General features: G+C 43.0%; 1 long non-coding RNA gene across 1 annotated transcript in view; it reads right to left on the reverse strand.

Moving 5' to 3' along the window:
• LOC137771237 (uncharacterized) overlaps positions 1 to 15,899 on the reverse strand; it is a 66,026-nt gene that overhangs the window by 26,705 nt on the left and 23,422 nt on the right. Inside the window, exon 3 of the long non-coding RNA XR_011075349.1 lies at positions 12,435 to 12,487. This is a non-coding gene — a long non-coding RNA (uncharacterized lncRNA). The remainder of the gene's footprint in view (positions 1 to 12,434; positions 12,488 to 15,899) is intronic.

The raw sequence follows: 15,899 nt of genomic DNA on the forward strand, positions 1-15,899 counted from the left end.
GCCCTCCATAATATTCATTAATAAAGCATTAATAAAACACCGTTCAGATAAATAGAAAGAAGAAAAATATAACTCATGGTTCAAGTACTGAAAGATAAACACAAGGAACATGCTTCCATCTTTTTTTAAGTGAAGTTTTTACATAGTTATAATCATACTGCTGATACAATTTGAAATCCTGGTTTTTCATTAGATATTATGTCATAATCTCCTGTAATAATCAAGATTTCACAGGCAGCTGAGAAGATCAAAGGCACTAGTCTTTCTGAAGAGAGCTTGGTAAACAGTACGGACGGGGACAGCTGGTAGTTATTGCTCTTATGACGCAACTCACCTGGGTGGGTGGGTTGGGAAGAGGCACTTGAACTCATGACTCAGCTGTATCACCCTAAGTTCCTCATGCTGTGTGTATGTGCGCGTGTACCTGCGTTTGCCTGCGTGAACATAGGGCCTAGAGTGGGTACAGTTTTGTATTCAGCAGCTCCTCTCATTCAGAAAGACCCAGCAAACCTATGGACAAATGTCTAGAATAGTCGTTTGTAACCCTCACTGTGCATCAGGATCACCTCATGAGCTTCTAAAAAGCATAGATTCCCTGAGTTCCATCCACCAGAAGTGGTGGTTCCATTAGTCCAGGGTGAAACCCAAGCATCTTGTTTTGCCAAAGCTCCCCAAATGATTTTGATATACTGGAACCACTGATCTAGACCAACACGTGGGGAACCTGGGAAAAGATTCCAGCTGGTATGGAAGGCTGCGATGGGCCGATGGCAAAGGCAAAGGTTTTAGTTAGGCGTCTTCATTTAAGAAGACAAGCTGTTACCTCTCCCTGCTGCTCTGCTCTCTGGCCCCAGGACTAACCCAGAAAAATTGTCTTGGGGGAGCCAACGGAGGGGCTCTGAGTGTATCAGGATAGTCACGAGGGTTTGCTCTCTACCAACAGATCCTCTTTCCTCAGGCCACAGTGAGGCCAGGCCATGCCTCTGAGCTGTCTGGGCTCTGCAAGGGGGATGCACATCCTTCAGTATCTCCTGTTTTCAGTAAAAGGAGTAGGTGGTGGAGGGAGTGCAAGCAGAAACCTCCCTGAGACATGCCCCACCCCCAGCCTCCCAGGGAGGAGGAGGAGGGGCAGCAATCAGTCACCTGGGGCAGCAGCCAGACTGTTAATTAGTTGGGGACAAGTGAGTGAGGCAGTGAGAGGGCACCTTTTCCAGAACTACTGGTACTAGGATGAGCAGCCTTCTTTGATCTGGAAAAAGAGGCCTTCTGTTTGCTGATTGTCTTGTTTCTAGACATGAAGCAGTGCCTTTGGGGGCCCCAAGTGCCATAGGTGCGTGGAATCTGCCACATTGAGGGATTTTAAGACTGACTCTGGGTTCTGTCCCGCAGACAATGCTCGGTTCACTCACAAGCTCATTTTTCTATAAGAGCAAGGGAATATGTATATATTTAGGGCTTATTGCATGTTCACCACTTATGCTACTTAATTTTCCTCACAACAATCCTGGGAAACAGATACTATTACTTTCTCATTTTACAGATGAAGATGCAGTGACTTAGTTTGGTTAAATAATTTGCCCAGCATTACTGGTGAAGGCTGAGCCCAGATCTTGTTCTCTGACCACAATGCCTTTTACCAACAGATGGGTATGGGGAAGATGGGTGGAGGAGAGTGGAGCAGGGGACCCGGAGGAACAGGTCACATGTGCACAGTATAGTCTGTCTCTGCCCTCCAGCCATGCCTGGCTCAGCCCATTTGATCCAGGGCGAGGAATGGCAGTGGGTGGGTCTGGAATTGCTACTCAGGAGCCTGATGGTTCACATGCCTGGGGGGGCCCTGAATCTCCAGAGCCCACCAAGTCAAAGGCTCTCTCTCCCATTACATGGCTTGTCCTTGATCACTGAATTCCTGCTTCTCTCCCTTCCTATCTGTCCTCTCCCCCCACCCCCATTCAATCGACATCCACCCCGTCAGATCCTTTGATGGGTGTGGGCTTCCAGGCTGGGCTGGGAGCCCTGCCCTGGCATGAAGGAGCCGTGTGGTTGGGTCCTGATTCTCTGCCTGGTCCTCTCTGCGGGGCCCCCTCCTTGGAGAGTTTGGACCTGTCCTCTCAATCCCCAGCCCTCACTCAGCAGGGCCCTGCTGGATGGGCTCACAGCTGACTGCTGGATTTGCTCTGGCCGCCCAAGGGACCTGTGGCTTTGGCTGTGGTTATTGGATGGCCCTGCTGACCCTCGCGGCCCTCCAGCTGTGTGTTGTTCTAGTCTCTGTCCTGCTGGGCCACAGATTCTTTCCCTTCCTTCTGTAGGGGAAGCTCTTTAGCTTTTATGCAGTTGCCAGACTGAAGTCAAGAGGACACTGGCTGCTGGGTGATTCCACCTCTTCTGTAATTCAGACATTCTGCCCTGCATTTGGCTCTCACCCTCCACAATTTCTCATACGTATGTATGTAAGTGGTGTCTGCGTGGGTGTCCAGATATTCGGTGTGAATACAAAGCATAGGCTCCTGGGAACAGAAGAGCAGGAGCTTCTTTATTACCTCTATTCAGAATCTGCATATGAAGATACATGCTGTCCCCAGGGAGGTGCTTTAGTCACTCTAACAAGCCTTCCCGCAGATCTCAAGGGACACTCACTGAATGGCCATATAGTAATTGGGAATTTGGATGTGGAGCTGATGTGGGCCAGATGTGCTCCCTTTATAGTAACCGTCAAATACTAGAAGTCTCTTTAGACTTTACAGATGAGGAAACCAAGGCCCTGAGGGGAGAGGGTTGATGTAACCAGGGCCTGACTGCAGCTGCCGTAGGACTCCCTGGGTCGGGAAGCCGTTAAGCAGGGTGAACAGTCAGCACACAGGAAGATTTAACAGAGAAATCGCCAACCCCACAGCCACGGGTGAGCCATCATCTTATATTTCTGAAGGACCGGCAGACAGGATATCCCCTTGCTTTGCCTTCCAAATCTACTGAGGATGAGTAGACGGGGAATTACATGCTTATCTTTTATGGGAAAGAAGTGCAGTTGCTCCTTAGTTATTGCCACAAGCACTGGAGGAAGAACTAATAAAGGGGGCTGCTATGGGTTGAATCGGTGTCCCCCCAAAAGATATGTTGAAGTCCACAGTCCCCTGGTACTTGGGAATGTGACCTTATATGGAAATAGTCTTTGCAGAGGTAATCAAGTTCAGATGAGATCATGAGGGTAGGCTCTCATCCAATGTGACTGGTGTCCTTACAAGAAAAGGAAAATCCCGCGTGAAGCTGGAGACACAGAGAACGCCACGTGATGACAGAGGCAGAGACTTCAGGGATGCACTTGCAAGCCAAGTCATGCCAAGGATTGCTGAGCACCACCCGAAACTGGAAGAGGCGAGGAGGGATTCTACCCAGAGTCGCAGAGGAAGTGTAGCCCAACCAACACCTTCATTTTAGACTTCTAGCCTGCAGAACTGTGAGAGAATAAATTTCTCTTATTTTAAGCCACCCAGTTTGTGATCCTTTGCTACAGCCGCCCTAGGCAACCAAGGCAGGGCTCTACATAGTGAGTCCCTGCTCTGTATGTGCCTGACATTGAGGCTTAGGGCTCTTGTAAGTTGGGAAAGCCCATCGTGGCCTTGATGCAATTAGAGAGGGAGGCTGTGTGTGAGGGCTCAGGGGAGGAGGTGATGAGAACGGCCTGTGTGAATGTCCCCCTTCCCTTCCCTTTCCTTTCCCCATCTCCCTCCCAGTCTGAGCTCTAACCCTTGGAGCCTGAGCTCTTGGAATCTTGGGATGGAAGTGATGGAACTCAAGGTGGCTGATAGATTCACACCTATGGACTATTTGCCTCCCAAAGGAAAAGCTTGTTGAACCACCAGCATCTCCACGCAGTGGGCTGTTTGGGTCTTGAGTGGGGTGGGTGGGGAGGCTGAGTGAGAGTGGGGACTTCCAGTTTCTCTGCAACTTCAGGGGGTTGAGCCCTGGCTATTAACGTTAGCTCTCCTGGAGCCAGCACTTGGCCTGCCAGCCCACCCCCTGCTTAGGCCTTCTGTTGTGAACTTTCCCAACATCCACAACCTCCCTCACTCCTTGTGTGAACTTTGTGGTTTGGGAGGGAATGTTCAATCCCACGATCCAGGTCTAAACCTGTCAGGTAGTCCCACCCTTTAGCCACAATGATCGGCTCATGTAGACCAGGTCTAAGCTAATCAGCACATGAGTCTCCCCTGACCACAGGGAACTTTTGTTTTATAATTGAAGGAGTCCAGTTTTCTTTCTCTGGCTAGATATGAACAAGGAAGCATATACCCCTTAGTGCTGTTAGCAGCCATTCTGTGACCATGAGGAGAGCCAGTTTTAGAATGATACGTTGGATAACAGAAGAGTCAGAAAGATTCTGGGTCCTTGATGACTTCAGTGAGCTACTGGATGAATCACCATCCTGAAATCTGCCCTATCTCTGGATTCTAGCGTGAATCAATACATCTCATTTATTTTTCAAGCTAATTTGAATTGGTTTTTATCTGTTGCTTATAGTGGTGGTTTTTAAAATGTAACCACAAATTTTTTCATATTCCTCCTTTCAAAAGATAAAGCCTAAATCCCCTACCCTTAAGTGTGGGATTGACTTTGTGATTTGTTTCTGATGAATAGAGATTGTGGCAGAAGTGACAGTGAGTGACTTCTGAGATTAGGACATAAAGATGCTGTAACTTCCTCCTTGCTTTTTCTATTGAGTTACTCACTCTGGGGGAAGTCAGCGGCCATGTTTTGAGGACACTCAAGCAGCCCTATGAAGAGGTTCATGTGCTCAGGAACTGCGGCTTTCTGCCATCAACCAGCATTAAGTCACCAGATATGTGAGTGAGCCATCCTGGAAGTGAGTTCTCTAGCCCCAGTCAAGCCTTCATATGACAGTGGCCCCAGCTGACATCTTGACTGCAACCTCATGAAAGAATCTGAGCCACAACCACCAAGCTGAGCCACTCCTAAATTCCTGACTTGCAGAAGCTGTGTGATAATAAATGTTTATCATTTTAAGGCAATAAGTTTTGGGATAATTTGTTATGTGGCAATAGATAACTATTACACTTATATCTGAAGGCATGCTAACCAATGCACTGTGCTAGTTATAATTACTGAAGCCCAGGAGTGAATCTAAAACTGTTTATTTTACTGGGGCCACCATAGTCATTTCATTCTAGCGTCCCAGGGAAGTGAGAAGATGACAGAGAATACACAACTGGGTCGTGTGTCTTGGTCATAAGTTCCCTTTGGCCAGGCTGTTGTGGATATCCACAGGGTCTTACACAGCTCCACAGTTGTGGAGGTCCAGCCTGGTGTGGGAGGAGCACATGGCCAGCACAGTGTGGGAGAGCAGAATTCCTAGGCACTGGAGAGGGGTATGGTAGTGGCTGGACAAGATGAACCTGAATGGGGTGTACAGCTGGGAATAACAGGTGATAAAAGAACATCTGAGCTTTTATCAGTGAGGGTAGATGATAGCAGAAGACCAGAATAGCATTTCCACTTCAATGCCCTGGTGCTCTATAATTCTGGGAAAAAAAGAAAGGAAACTCAGTGGAATGAGGCTTCAAAAGAAAATGAGTTATGGAAAAGTGAAGTCATATTTCTTGTGTGCTTGAGTTGTGATCTTCGATTCATAGCCACCACACTTGTAATACAATTTGCTTGTTGCTAGAATGCTTCTTCCTCCCCTGCCCCACAACATATGCACAGTGAAATGACTATGTCTCAGGGCTTCTTCCCCAAGGAGCTCCCCTCCCTTGTGGGTCCTAGAGACTCATGTGAGTTCCTCTGTAGCCTATATCCTCCTACTTCCAATGCTGTTCTACATTCCCACCCCCAAGCCTTCACAGCTGCTGTTTTACTGTAGTTCCTCACACATGAGCTAGCCTGTTTGGCCCATAAAAATCTGTGCTCCATGCTGATTTAATCCTTCCTGCCATCACTTGTGATGAGCTAGTTATTTTTGCATGGTTTCTGATGTTGCTACCTTTCCCCTTAACCTCACGCCATCTTGTTTCCCTGCTCAAATAATTGTTGAGCTAGGATGGGAGAAGTTTCCCTCCCCAAATATTATCATTATTTTTCTAATATGCTCTAAAAAGAATGACCTTATTCTTTATTTTATTTAATTGGGGTATAGTTGTTTTACAATGTTGTGTAAGTTTCTACTGCACAGTGAAATGAATTGGAGTTCCCTGTGCTATACAGCAGGTTCTCATTAGTTATCTATTTTATACGTATTAGTGTATATATGTCAATCCCAATCTCCCAATTCATCCCACCCCCCCATTCCCCCTTGGTGTCCATACGTTTGTTCTCTACATCTGTGTCTCTATTTCTGCCTTGCAAACCGGTTCATCTGTACCATTTTTCTAGATTCCACATATATGCATTAATATACCATATTTGTTTTTCTCTTTCTGACTTACTTCACTCTGTATGACAGTCTCTAGGTCCGTCCACATCTCTACAAATGACCAATTTCATTCCTTTTTATGGCTGAGTAATATTCCATTGCATATATGTACCACATCTTCTTTATCCATTCATCTGTCAATGGACATTTAGGTTGCTTCCATGACCTGGCTATTGTAAATAGTGCTGCAATGAATATTGGGGTGCATGTGTCTTTTTGAACTATGGTTTTCTCTGGGTATATGCCCAGTAGTGGGATTGCTGGGTCATATGGTAATTCTATTTTCAGTTTTTTAAGGAACCTCCATACTGTTCTCCATAGTGGCTGTATCAATTTACATTCCTACCAACAGTGCAAGAGGGTTCCCTTTTCTCCACACTCTCTCCAGCATTTATTGTTTGTAGATTTTTTGATGATGGCCATTCTAACTGGTGTGAGGTGATACCTCATTGTAGTTTTGATTTGCATTTCTCTAATTATTAGTGATGTTGAGCATCATTTCATGTGCCTCTTGGCCATCTGTATGTCTTCTTTGGAGAAATGTCCATTTAGGTCTTCTGCCCATTTTTTGATTGGGTTGTTTGTTTTTTGATATTGAGCTGCATGAGCTATTTGTATATTTTGGAGATTAATCCTTTGTCCATTGATTCAGTTGCAAACATTTTCTCCCATTTTAAGAGTTGTCTTTTCATCTTGTTTATGGTTTCCTTTGCTGTGAAAAAGCTTTTAAGTTTCATTAGGTCTCATTTGTTTATTTTTGTTTTTATTTTCATGACTCTAGGAGGTGGGTCAAAAAAGATATTGCTGTGATTTATGTCAAAGAGTGCTATTCCCATGTTTTCCTCTAAGAGTTTTATAGTGTCCGGTCTTACATTTAGGTCTTTAATCCATTTTGAGTTTATTTTTGTGTATGGTGTTAGGGAGTGTTCTAATTTCATTCTTTTACATGTAGCTGTCCAGTTTTCCCAGCACCACTTATTGAAGAGACTGTCTTTTCTCCATTGTATATCCTTGCCTCCTTTGTCATAGATCAGTTGACCATAGGTGCGTGGGTTTATCTCTGGGCTTTCTATCTTGTTCCATTGATCTATATTTCTGTTTTTGTGCCAACACCATATCATCTTGATTACTGTAGCTTTGTAGTATAGTCTGAAGTCAGGGAGTCTGATTCCTCCAGGTCCGTTTTTTTCCTCCAGATAGCTTTGACTATTCGGGGTCTTTTGTGTCTCCATACAAATTTTAAGATTTTTTTGTTCTAGTTCTGTGAAAAATGCAATTGGTAATTTGACAGGGATTGCATTGAATCTGTAGATTGCTTTGGGTAGTATAGTCATTTTCACAATCTTGATTCTTCCAATCCAAGAACATGGTATATCTTTCCATCTGTTTGTGTCATCTTTGATTTCTTTCATCAGTGTCTTATAGTTTTCTGAGTACAGGAAGAATGACCTTATTCTTATTTTATAAAATAACACAGCTAGCATTTCAACTTTTACTTTGCTCTTTCTTCATTGTTAGGATCAAGGGCTACTTCCTCCATGAAGCCTTTCCTCATGCAGGGCCAAACTCCCCATCACTTATTCCTATGTCTGTGGTTTACATGCATTATATTGTACTAAGATGATCTGTTTCTGCATCGTTCCCTCTCTGAGAGCCTCTAGAGGCAGGCACTGAGTCTGATTTATTTCTGTATCCTCAGTTCCTAGTATAAAATAGGTGCTCAGTGAACATTTGATGACCTGAGATATTACAGACCATAGCTCTGTGATTCTGTTTAATATCTTTTGCAAATCTATAGCAATTTCTCAACACTTAGAACCTAGGAAGAAAGACCAGTATTTTTCTGGAGCTTTTGGCCTTCAAAGGGTTTTGGAACTAACAGGACTGGTTTAGGAAGACTGGGTCTGACTTTCCAATATTTAGAGACCAAGATTATTTTAAACATGTATGGAGGAGGATAACAATTTGCATTTTTCATTAATAACTGGGATGGAGTTTGCATCCATGTTCCATCTCACACATTAGCTGAAAGATGTTGGTTCTTTAGTATAAGAAGGAAAGTTAGAAACTGGTCCAGCCTTCCAAGGGCTGACTAGGCGTGCCCTTCTGTTTCCACTTAAGTTCTGCTGCAGTCATTACTCAGTGATGGTTTTCTGCCTCTACCAGGCCCAGACTCAGGGGGCTATTCTGAGAGTGTTCCCCTTCACTCAGCTCTGAGCTGAGCTCCTGCACAATGGCCTGACTACACTCAAACTAGTTATGGAGCAGCTGGGGACATGCCACCCGGATATGTGCAGCATCAAGGGCTGCAGGCTGTGGCTTGGGTAGATGGCTTTGCTTAGGGCTGAGGTATTTCATAAGGGCTCCCTTTCTGCTCTTGGAGGCCTCTGGCTCTGAGATGTGATGACCCCAGAGATGCTCCCTGGGTCCTCATTCCTTCCCCTACTCCTCCAGCAATTAGACAGGACAGCTGATCATCTGTAAGAAGATGATCATGACATTCTTTCCTCTCCGGCCCCTTCTTCTGTTCCCTGAGCCCAGCCCTGCATTCCTAGGAGGTCCGGCAGTGATTCTGTCCTGAGAGTCAGGCCAGTATGGCCTCATGTCAGCCCGATTCCTTCTACCTGGGATCCAGATCAGCCCAATGGCACCTACACCTTGCCTGCTGCAGTTCAGAAATGCTCTCCCTGGCCTAGTCTGAATTGTGGCTTTCGGTTCAGCAAGCCCCCCTTTCAACAGCTCCTTGCCTGCTTCACTAATAGGCACCAACTGCTGACTGCAATCACCAATCTCGGGTCTCAGCTGTGGGACTCGATTCATCCTCTCCAAACACATGCCCTCCAAGGGGGGGCAGACACCATTGTAGTTGCTGAAGAGCCATTTCACATATGCTCACAGAACGTCCTCCAATTCCACATAGGAAATGGGCTCCATAAAACCTTTGTTCATTAAATGTTCCAGGGACCACAACAAAAGGACTTAGAATTAACCAGAACTGATTAGAATTGGACCATCCAATTCTTTGATTAAAAAGTGCAGGGAAGCTGGTTGTCTGGGCAATCAGGGTGGCTCTAAAATGGGCAATGTTGTATTATAATTCGAACAAACTGCTTGACAAGGAATGAGCACTGTCCGTGCAGAGGGAAACCACAATGAGGGGGTGTTACCAGTCATCCATGCTCTCCTTGGCCCACCATTTTGGAAACCTATTGCAAATGAGGAGGAGGTACAGGGATGGCTGTTTGACAGTTCCTGCCACTTTAAGGTTTAATTGTGCAAGAGCCACTGGTTATTTCCTCCAGGAATTCATATGCCATATGGGCACTTGCTACCAGGTGAACTTAGTGCCTGAATTATGGTTACTGAATTAGATTTTTCTTGGATGTTTTAACTGAGAGAGAACACATGATCCAACGCAGTGGTACCCCACTTTTTTGCATGTCAGAATAACAAGGGGAGTTTACAATTCCTATGACCATGCTGCACCAAGATCAATTAAATCAGCATCTCTCAGGGTGAAACCCTCTCTGGCATTAGTGTTTTTAAAAGCTTCCCAGGTGACTGAGAGCCACTGTCTAGTCACTTACACTTTTCCCATCAAAATCCTGTATTAAAATAATTGAATTGTTACTAAATATACATAAAATGATAATTCAGAATTAATAGTGAAATAAATATAACTACGTTAAGTACAACATAGAGATTCTCATGCTAGATTTCAATTGCTATCGATTATTGCTCTCTGTAATTCTGGTTTTCTTTATTCTCCGTTAAGGAAAAGCCCTGAACTTTCTCTCACTTATTCTTGGTGCTAAAAAGTCCTAGGCCATTTATGAGAAACGGATCAAGTGCTAAAAGCTGAGAGGAAAGTTCCATCTCTGGAGTAGAGGTCAAATTTGAAAACCACTCCCAGAATTTAAAGAAAATATGAGTTGAAAGAGATGGAAAAGCTGATAACAGATATGAAAACTCAAAGACTAAGAAGCGGGTCAGAAACTGTTAAGAGAATTACATGAAAAACAATTGAGTAATTTTTAAAAATGCTGAAATTAAAGATTAACCATCTTTGGATCATGCAGATCTTAGATGGTTTCACAGAGTTGAAGTCAGAAAAACTGATCAGCTTGAATCCACACCTAAGTGTTGGCATTCAAACTAGACATAGACTGGCCTGGTCATTAAAAACCTGCCTTGAACGACTAGAACTGGTCTCACCTATGTGAAGGGAGGCACATCCTGAATTTCCATGCCTGTTACTTTTTAAAAATTTAATTTTGAAAAAGTAATATGACTATATAGTTTAAAATGGCAAAGAGTACTCTACAGATTTTAATAAAAAGCAGCTGTTTTATGCCTGTCCCCAGAAACCCATGCCTGATTTCTGCTTCCTAGAGACACATTTAACTCTGGTTATTTCTATAGGCATTTATATCCTTATTTATAAATAACAGGCTTATACTGTTATTTCTTACGCTTCCAATTTTAGATGCTTCCTATTAACTTCCCAAGATGGGAGATGAAGACATCTTCCAGTTCTCTTCCTCCTTTTCTCCTTCCTGCTCAAACTTCTCTCCATCATCCTCTCCAAAGAGTCACACCATAATTCTTAGTTAGATCAACACTCAATATTTACCTGCTTATGACTATTTAATTAAACCACAGATAGCCAATAGGTAACCTATGAATACATTTCCTTTCTTTCATGGCATTTTTTTTTCCTTGGAGTTAAAAACTGTCTTATTTTCTCAGTTTCCAGGGATTTTTTGGTGAACATATTCCCCATTCCCCCCAAACTCTTCCACAGAGCTGTAAAACTCCTTGGAGTAAGTCAAGCAAGCACATGAGGGAATCTAGCAGTTCCCTTTCTTTCCCTTGGTACATCCCTCCCACAGCCCTCTGTCCTCTTGATGTGGTTTGGACTGGTTGTTCTCTAGCCTCAGGAACAGCTGAACTTTACTGAACCCCCCTTTCTCATTACCATGTTGGGTCCTTGTTTCTAGAACTCAGTATTTTCCTCTGTCTTGTTTTACTCTCGCTTTGCTGGAGTATATCCTCCAGTTTCTTTTTCAGAAAGGGTGCATGTAGCTAAATTCCTTGAGACCGTGTGTGTCTGAAAAGGTCTGAAGAAGAGCAAAGGTGGTGGGGGGAAGCTGAGCAGGGCCAGAGCACCAGGCCCGTGGCGAGCTGGAGGCCCAGAACCATCCCAGGGAGGCAGACAGGCAGTGAGAGATGGAACTGTGCTGAGGATCCAAGCCCCCGGCTCAGTGCCCCATTGGAATTCACTTACAAAACACAAGCTGAAAGATCCAATTATTAAGAATTTCAAAGTCAGAGCATTAAACCAGGCACACAGGGCCATGAGTGTGAAACCCCGTGTGACTGCACATGTAACACATCTATGAAGCCAGCCCTGGTGGGAGAAAAAAGATTGGCTTATGTATTATACCATGTTCTCCAACTGACCCTATCCATCCAGAAGAAAATGAAGAGAACTTTAACTCCTTCTACATATTAAAATAAATTTCAGATGGATTAAGCATTTAAATGTAAAGGATGGGCAAAATAATACAAAGGCAAAATTTAGGAGAACACACTTATAACTTGGTGGCTTGGGAGATCTTTAAACCAAGACAATAAACGCAGATGCTATAATGGAAAAGACAGTCACATTTACTTGACAAATGATAGACTGGGAAAAAGCTGTAGCATATGAAACAGATAAAGGATTAATGTTTAAAATATGTAAACACCTCTACAAACTGATAAAGAAAAACATCCCGGTTGGAAAATAAACAAAGAATATGAATAGACAATTCGTCTAAGAGAAAAAATCCAGATACAACGTGAAAGATGTTAGGAAAGTGAAAATCAGAGGGACAATGAGATAATACCTCTCACACACCATGCTGGGAAAAATTAAACAGAGGTAATAATTAGTAGAGGTTTTTGCTGCGGAAAGGGCACTCTCATATAACTGGTAGAAACGTGAATTGTTAAAAGCACTTACCAAGGGGAATACACATGCTCATGATGCAACAATTTCATTTCTGGGGATTCGTCCTGCAGAAATTAAAAGACCAAGAAATAAGATTGTGTCCACAAATGTGTTTATTGCAATACTTTTTGTTGTGGCAATAAACAACAATAACAAAACAAAGCTACAATTAAGAATAACAAAAAGTAAACTAAATATCCATCAACATAAGGATTGTTGACCAAACTGTAATATATTCATAATTGAATCATTGTGTAGCCTAGAAAAAAATGAGTTCTATCTATACCAGTTGACACAGAGAGATTCAGTTAGGAGGGAAAAGCAGGATATAGAGAAGGGTATACAGTAAAATCACATTTTCTTTGTGTTTGCAAAATAATGCCTAATCCCCCAAATTGTGTGTGTGTGTGTATAATTTCATGAATGTGTGATAGTAGAGAAAAGTGTGAAGACACACATCAGTTTTTGATCCTTGATTTTGCTGGGAGTTGAGAAGGAGGAAGGTAAATGGGAGGATAGGATGGAGGTTGTTTTGGTGAGAAGAGGTGAGTCTGAACTCTGAATGGAATGCGGATGATTGCACAATGGAGAAACCTTTAGTGAAAGCTTACTCATTTGAGCTGGGCTTTGGCTGTTGCTTTCATTTCTGACACTTGGGTTCCAGGGTCAATAACAGTCATAGTACAATTTAATTTCAAGGATGTAGTAGTCCCAGAAGCAAATAAGCTGAAAAACTTAGGATACCTTTACAGGAATCTGCCTAATGTTATATTTCTTCTCTAAAACAATAAATTTGAGAAGTCAGTGGTACAATGCCTACAGAAATAGAGAACTCTTACCTAATGCTATAAACTGAATGTCTGTGTGTCCCCCACCCCCAATTCATATATTGAGACCTAATGCCCAATGTGATGGCATCTGGAGGTGGGGCCTCTGGAAGGTAATTAGGTCATGAGTGTGGAGCCCTCAGGAATGAGATTAATGCCCTTAGAAGGCGATTCCAGAAAGTTCCCTCCTGCCCTCCACCATGTGAGGTTGTATGAACCAGGAAGTGAACCCTCACCAGACATGGAATCTTGGACTTCCCAGCCTACAGAACTGTGAGAAATAAAATTTCCGTTGTTTATAAGCCACCCAGTCTATGGTATTTTGTTACAGCAGCCCGAATGAACTGACACCTAGCCATGTTGTCATCAATCCATGACAACATTCTCTGATCTCCAAAGGCTAAGAAAAGGTACCACCCAAGCACCCTTTCTATAAAATGACTCAAATATTTTTTCCAAATTACATGAAAATGAATCAAAACAAAAATGCAAGATGGGAAATTTGGGATTGGAAAGAAGCAGCAGCAAGCACAAAAACCGGTTACAGAAACAAAAAGTTAATAATAACTTCTAACCGCTAATGAGAGAGGGTTTGATACAGATATTTGTAAATAATTGCTACCATGGCGACAAAATGGAATGTAAAATCCTACAACTTTAAATATTTATTTACCTATTTATTTGTAACAGCATTTTCAGGTGGTAAAAGAAAATAAGCTCACTGTAATTAATTTTAAAATGCAGAAAAAATTATAAAGAGTATTTATATCCCATCATCCAGAGGGAATGCTGTTAATGCTGTTTTTGTGAGTTTTTCTTTCTCTGTGTGTCTCTCTGTGTTTAAAAAATGGAATTTTGTTACTTATGCAGTATAATATTCTATTTGATTCACTTTATAATATGTTATGAATATTTGCTCAGTTCATTAAATATTCTTTGAAAAGTTGATTTTAAGGGACTTTATAATATTTTATTGTAAGGAGTACCATAAGTTATTTAACCGTTTCTCACTGGGCAACATTTAGGTTGTTTCTAGTTTTTAGGTATATTTAAGAAAAATTCTGGTACAAACTGCTTTATTAATTATAATTATTCTTAACTGAATAGCTAATAATTTTCTTTACATAGATTCTGAGAAGTGGATTTACTGGGTCAAGAGATATAAACTATTTTTAAGTCTCTTGATGCCTGTTGCCAAATAATTTTCCAGGAAGTTAGTTCCAATTTATCCTCCCACTAGCAGTGCATGACAATGCTCATCTCCGTGTACCCTTCAATGTTGGAGTAAGAAATGAAAGTTTTGCCAATTTGATAGGTAAAAGGTACCATTTCTTTAAAAGTTCTGTATAATCTTTCTTTTAAAATCAATATTGTAGATAATTTGGAAAACACTGAAAAACATGGGGAAGAAAATAAGTATATTACTCTTGAAAATACAGAGCACTTTCACACATTTTTCATTGAGTCCTCCAAACAACTTCATGAAGTACAGCCTTTAGTGTTGCTCCCACCTTGCAGTTATTCCCAATGCAGATCAGAGAGGTTAAGGGAGTTGCCTACATCACACAGCTAGTGAGAGGTGGGCTGGGCACTACATCAGGTCTTTTTTAACACTTAATCTCATGCTTTCCCCACTATACTAGTTGCCCCTGGAGGGGCTGGAGATGAGAGGTGAAGTGTACCTAATATATTCCTGATAGAGCAGGGAATGCATTGTTAGGTCCCAGGAGACTTAGTGGGGAGTCTGGAAGCCGTGGGAAGAAAACCTGGAACCAGGAGCCAGGAGCCCTGGGTCCCAGTCCCAGCTTGCCCATGGATTTGATCTGTGACATGGAAGTCACGCCTCCTTTCTAAATCTCAGTTTAACAATTTTATAAATAAGGGTTTTCATTGGATGGTCTCACAGGCTGTGACTCTAGGAGGCAAAGCCTGTGTTCTAAAGAGGTTGGCTGGAGAGATGGGCATGGATGCCAGGGTGCAGTTGGCTGCTGAGTCTTTGATATTTGGCCCAGCTTGATCCACATCTGCTTTGGAACCCTAGCGGCAGGGTCTTCATTCTGCCTTCAGCAGGGAGAGGCTGCTTCCTGGACCACATTCAGGGGAACCAGGCACTGGGAATAACAGAGCAAACTTCCCCTCTATTGGTGACCCGTAGCAGAGGTCAGGGAGGGTCATCTTCAGGCTATGCAGGGACCCTGGCAGCCTGCTAACTGTTCCACTCTGGGATCCTCTCAACTTTGCTTCCAAAATGAAAATTTGGAAGGACATGGGTTAGATCACAAGAGATTGGCCCTGGTGGGAGCATAAGCTACCTCTGGATTCACAAAACTCTTCTGATTTATAACAGAAGACCCAATGGCGAGGTGAAGCTTGGGCCTTTCAAAGATGCCTAGTTGGGAAGATCCTTGTAATCTGTAGGAGGTAGCCTCTCTCACTTCCCAGATCACTTCGGCAATGAATCTGTTGTTACCCCCACTTGTGGCTTTTTCCTCTGCTTCCTCCAAATACATAGCTTAGATCCTCTGGCCTCCTTTAAAACTCTGGTTTCTTGACTCCAGGTGCTGGCAGGCCCTGGCTCTGGTCCTGCATCCTCTTCATACTGTAGACAAGCTCTCTCTTCTTGGTTTGGACATTCCTTCTCCCTCTCCCG

Source organism: Eschrichtius robustus, chromosome 11 (genome assembly GCF_028021215.1).
Source record: "Eschrichtius robustus isolate mEscRob2 chromosome 11, mEscRob2.pri, whole genome shotgun sequence".
Taxonomy (NCBI): Eukaryota; Metazoa; Chordata; class Mammalia; order Artiodactyla; family Eschrichtiidae; genus Eschrichtius; species Eschrichtius robustus.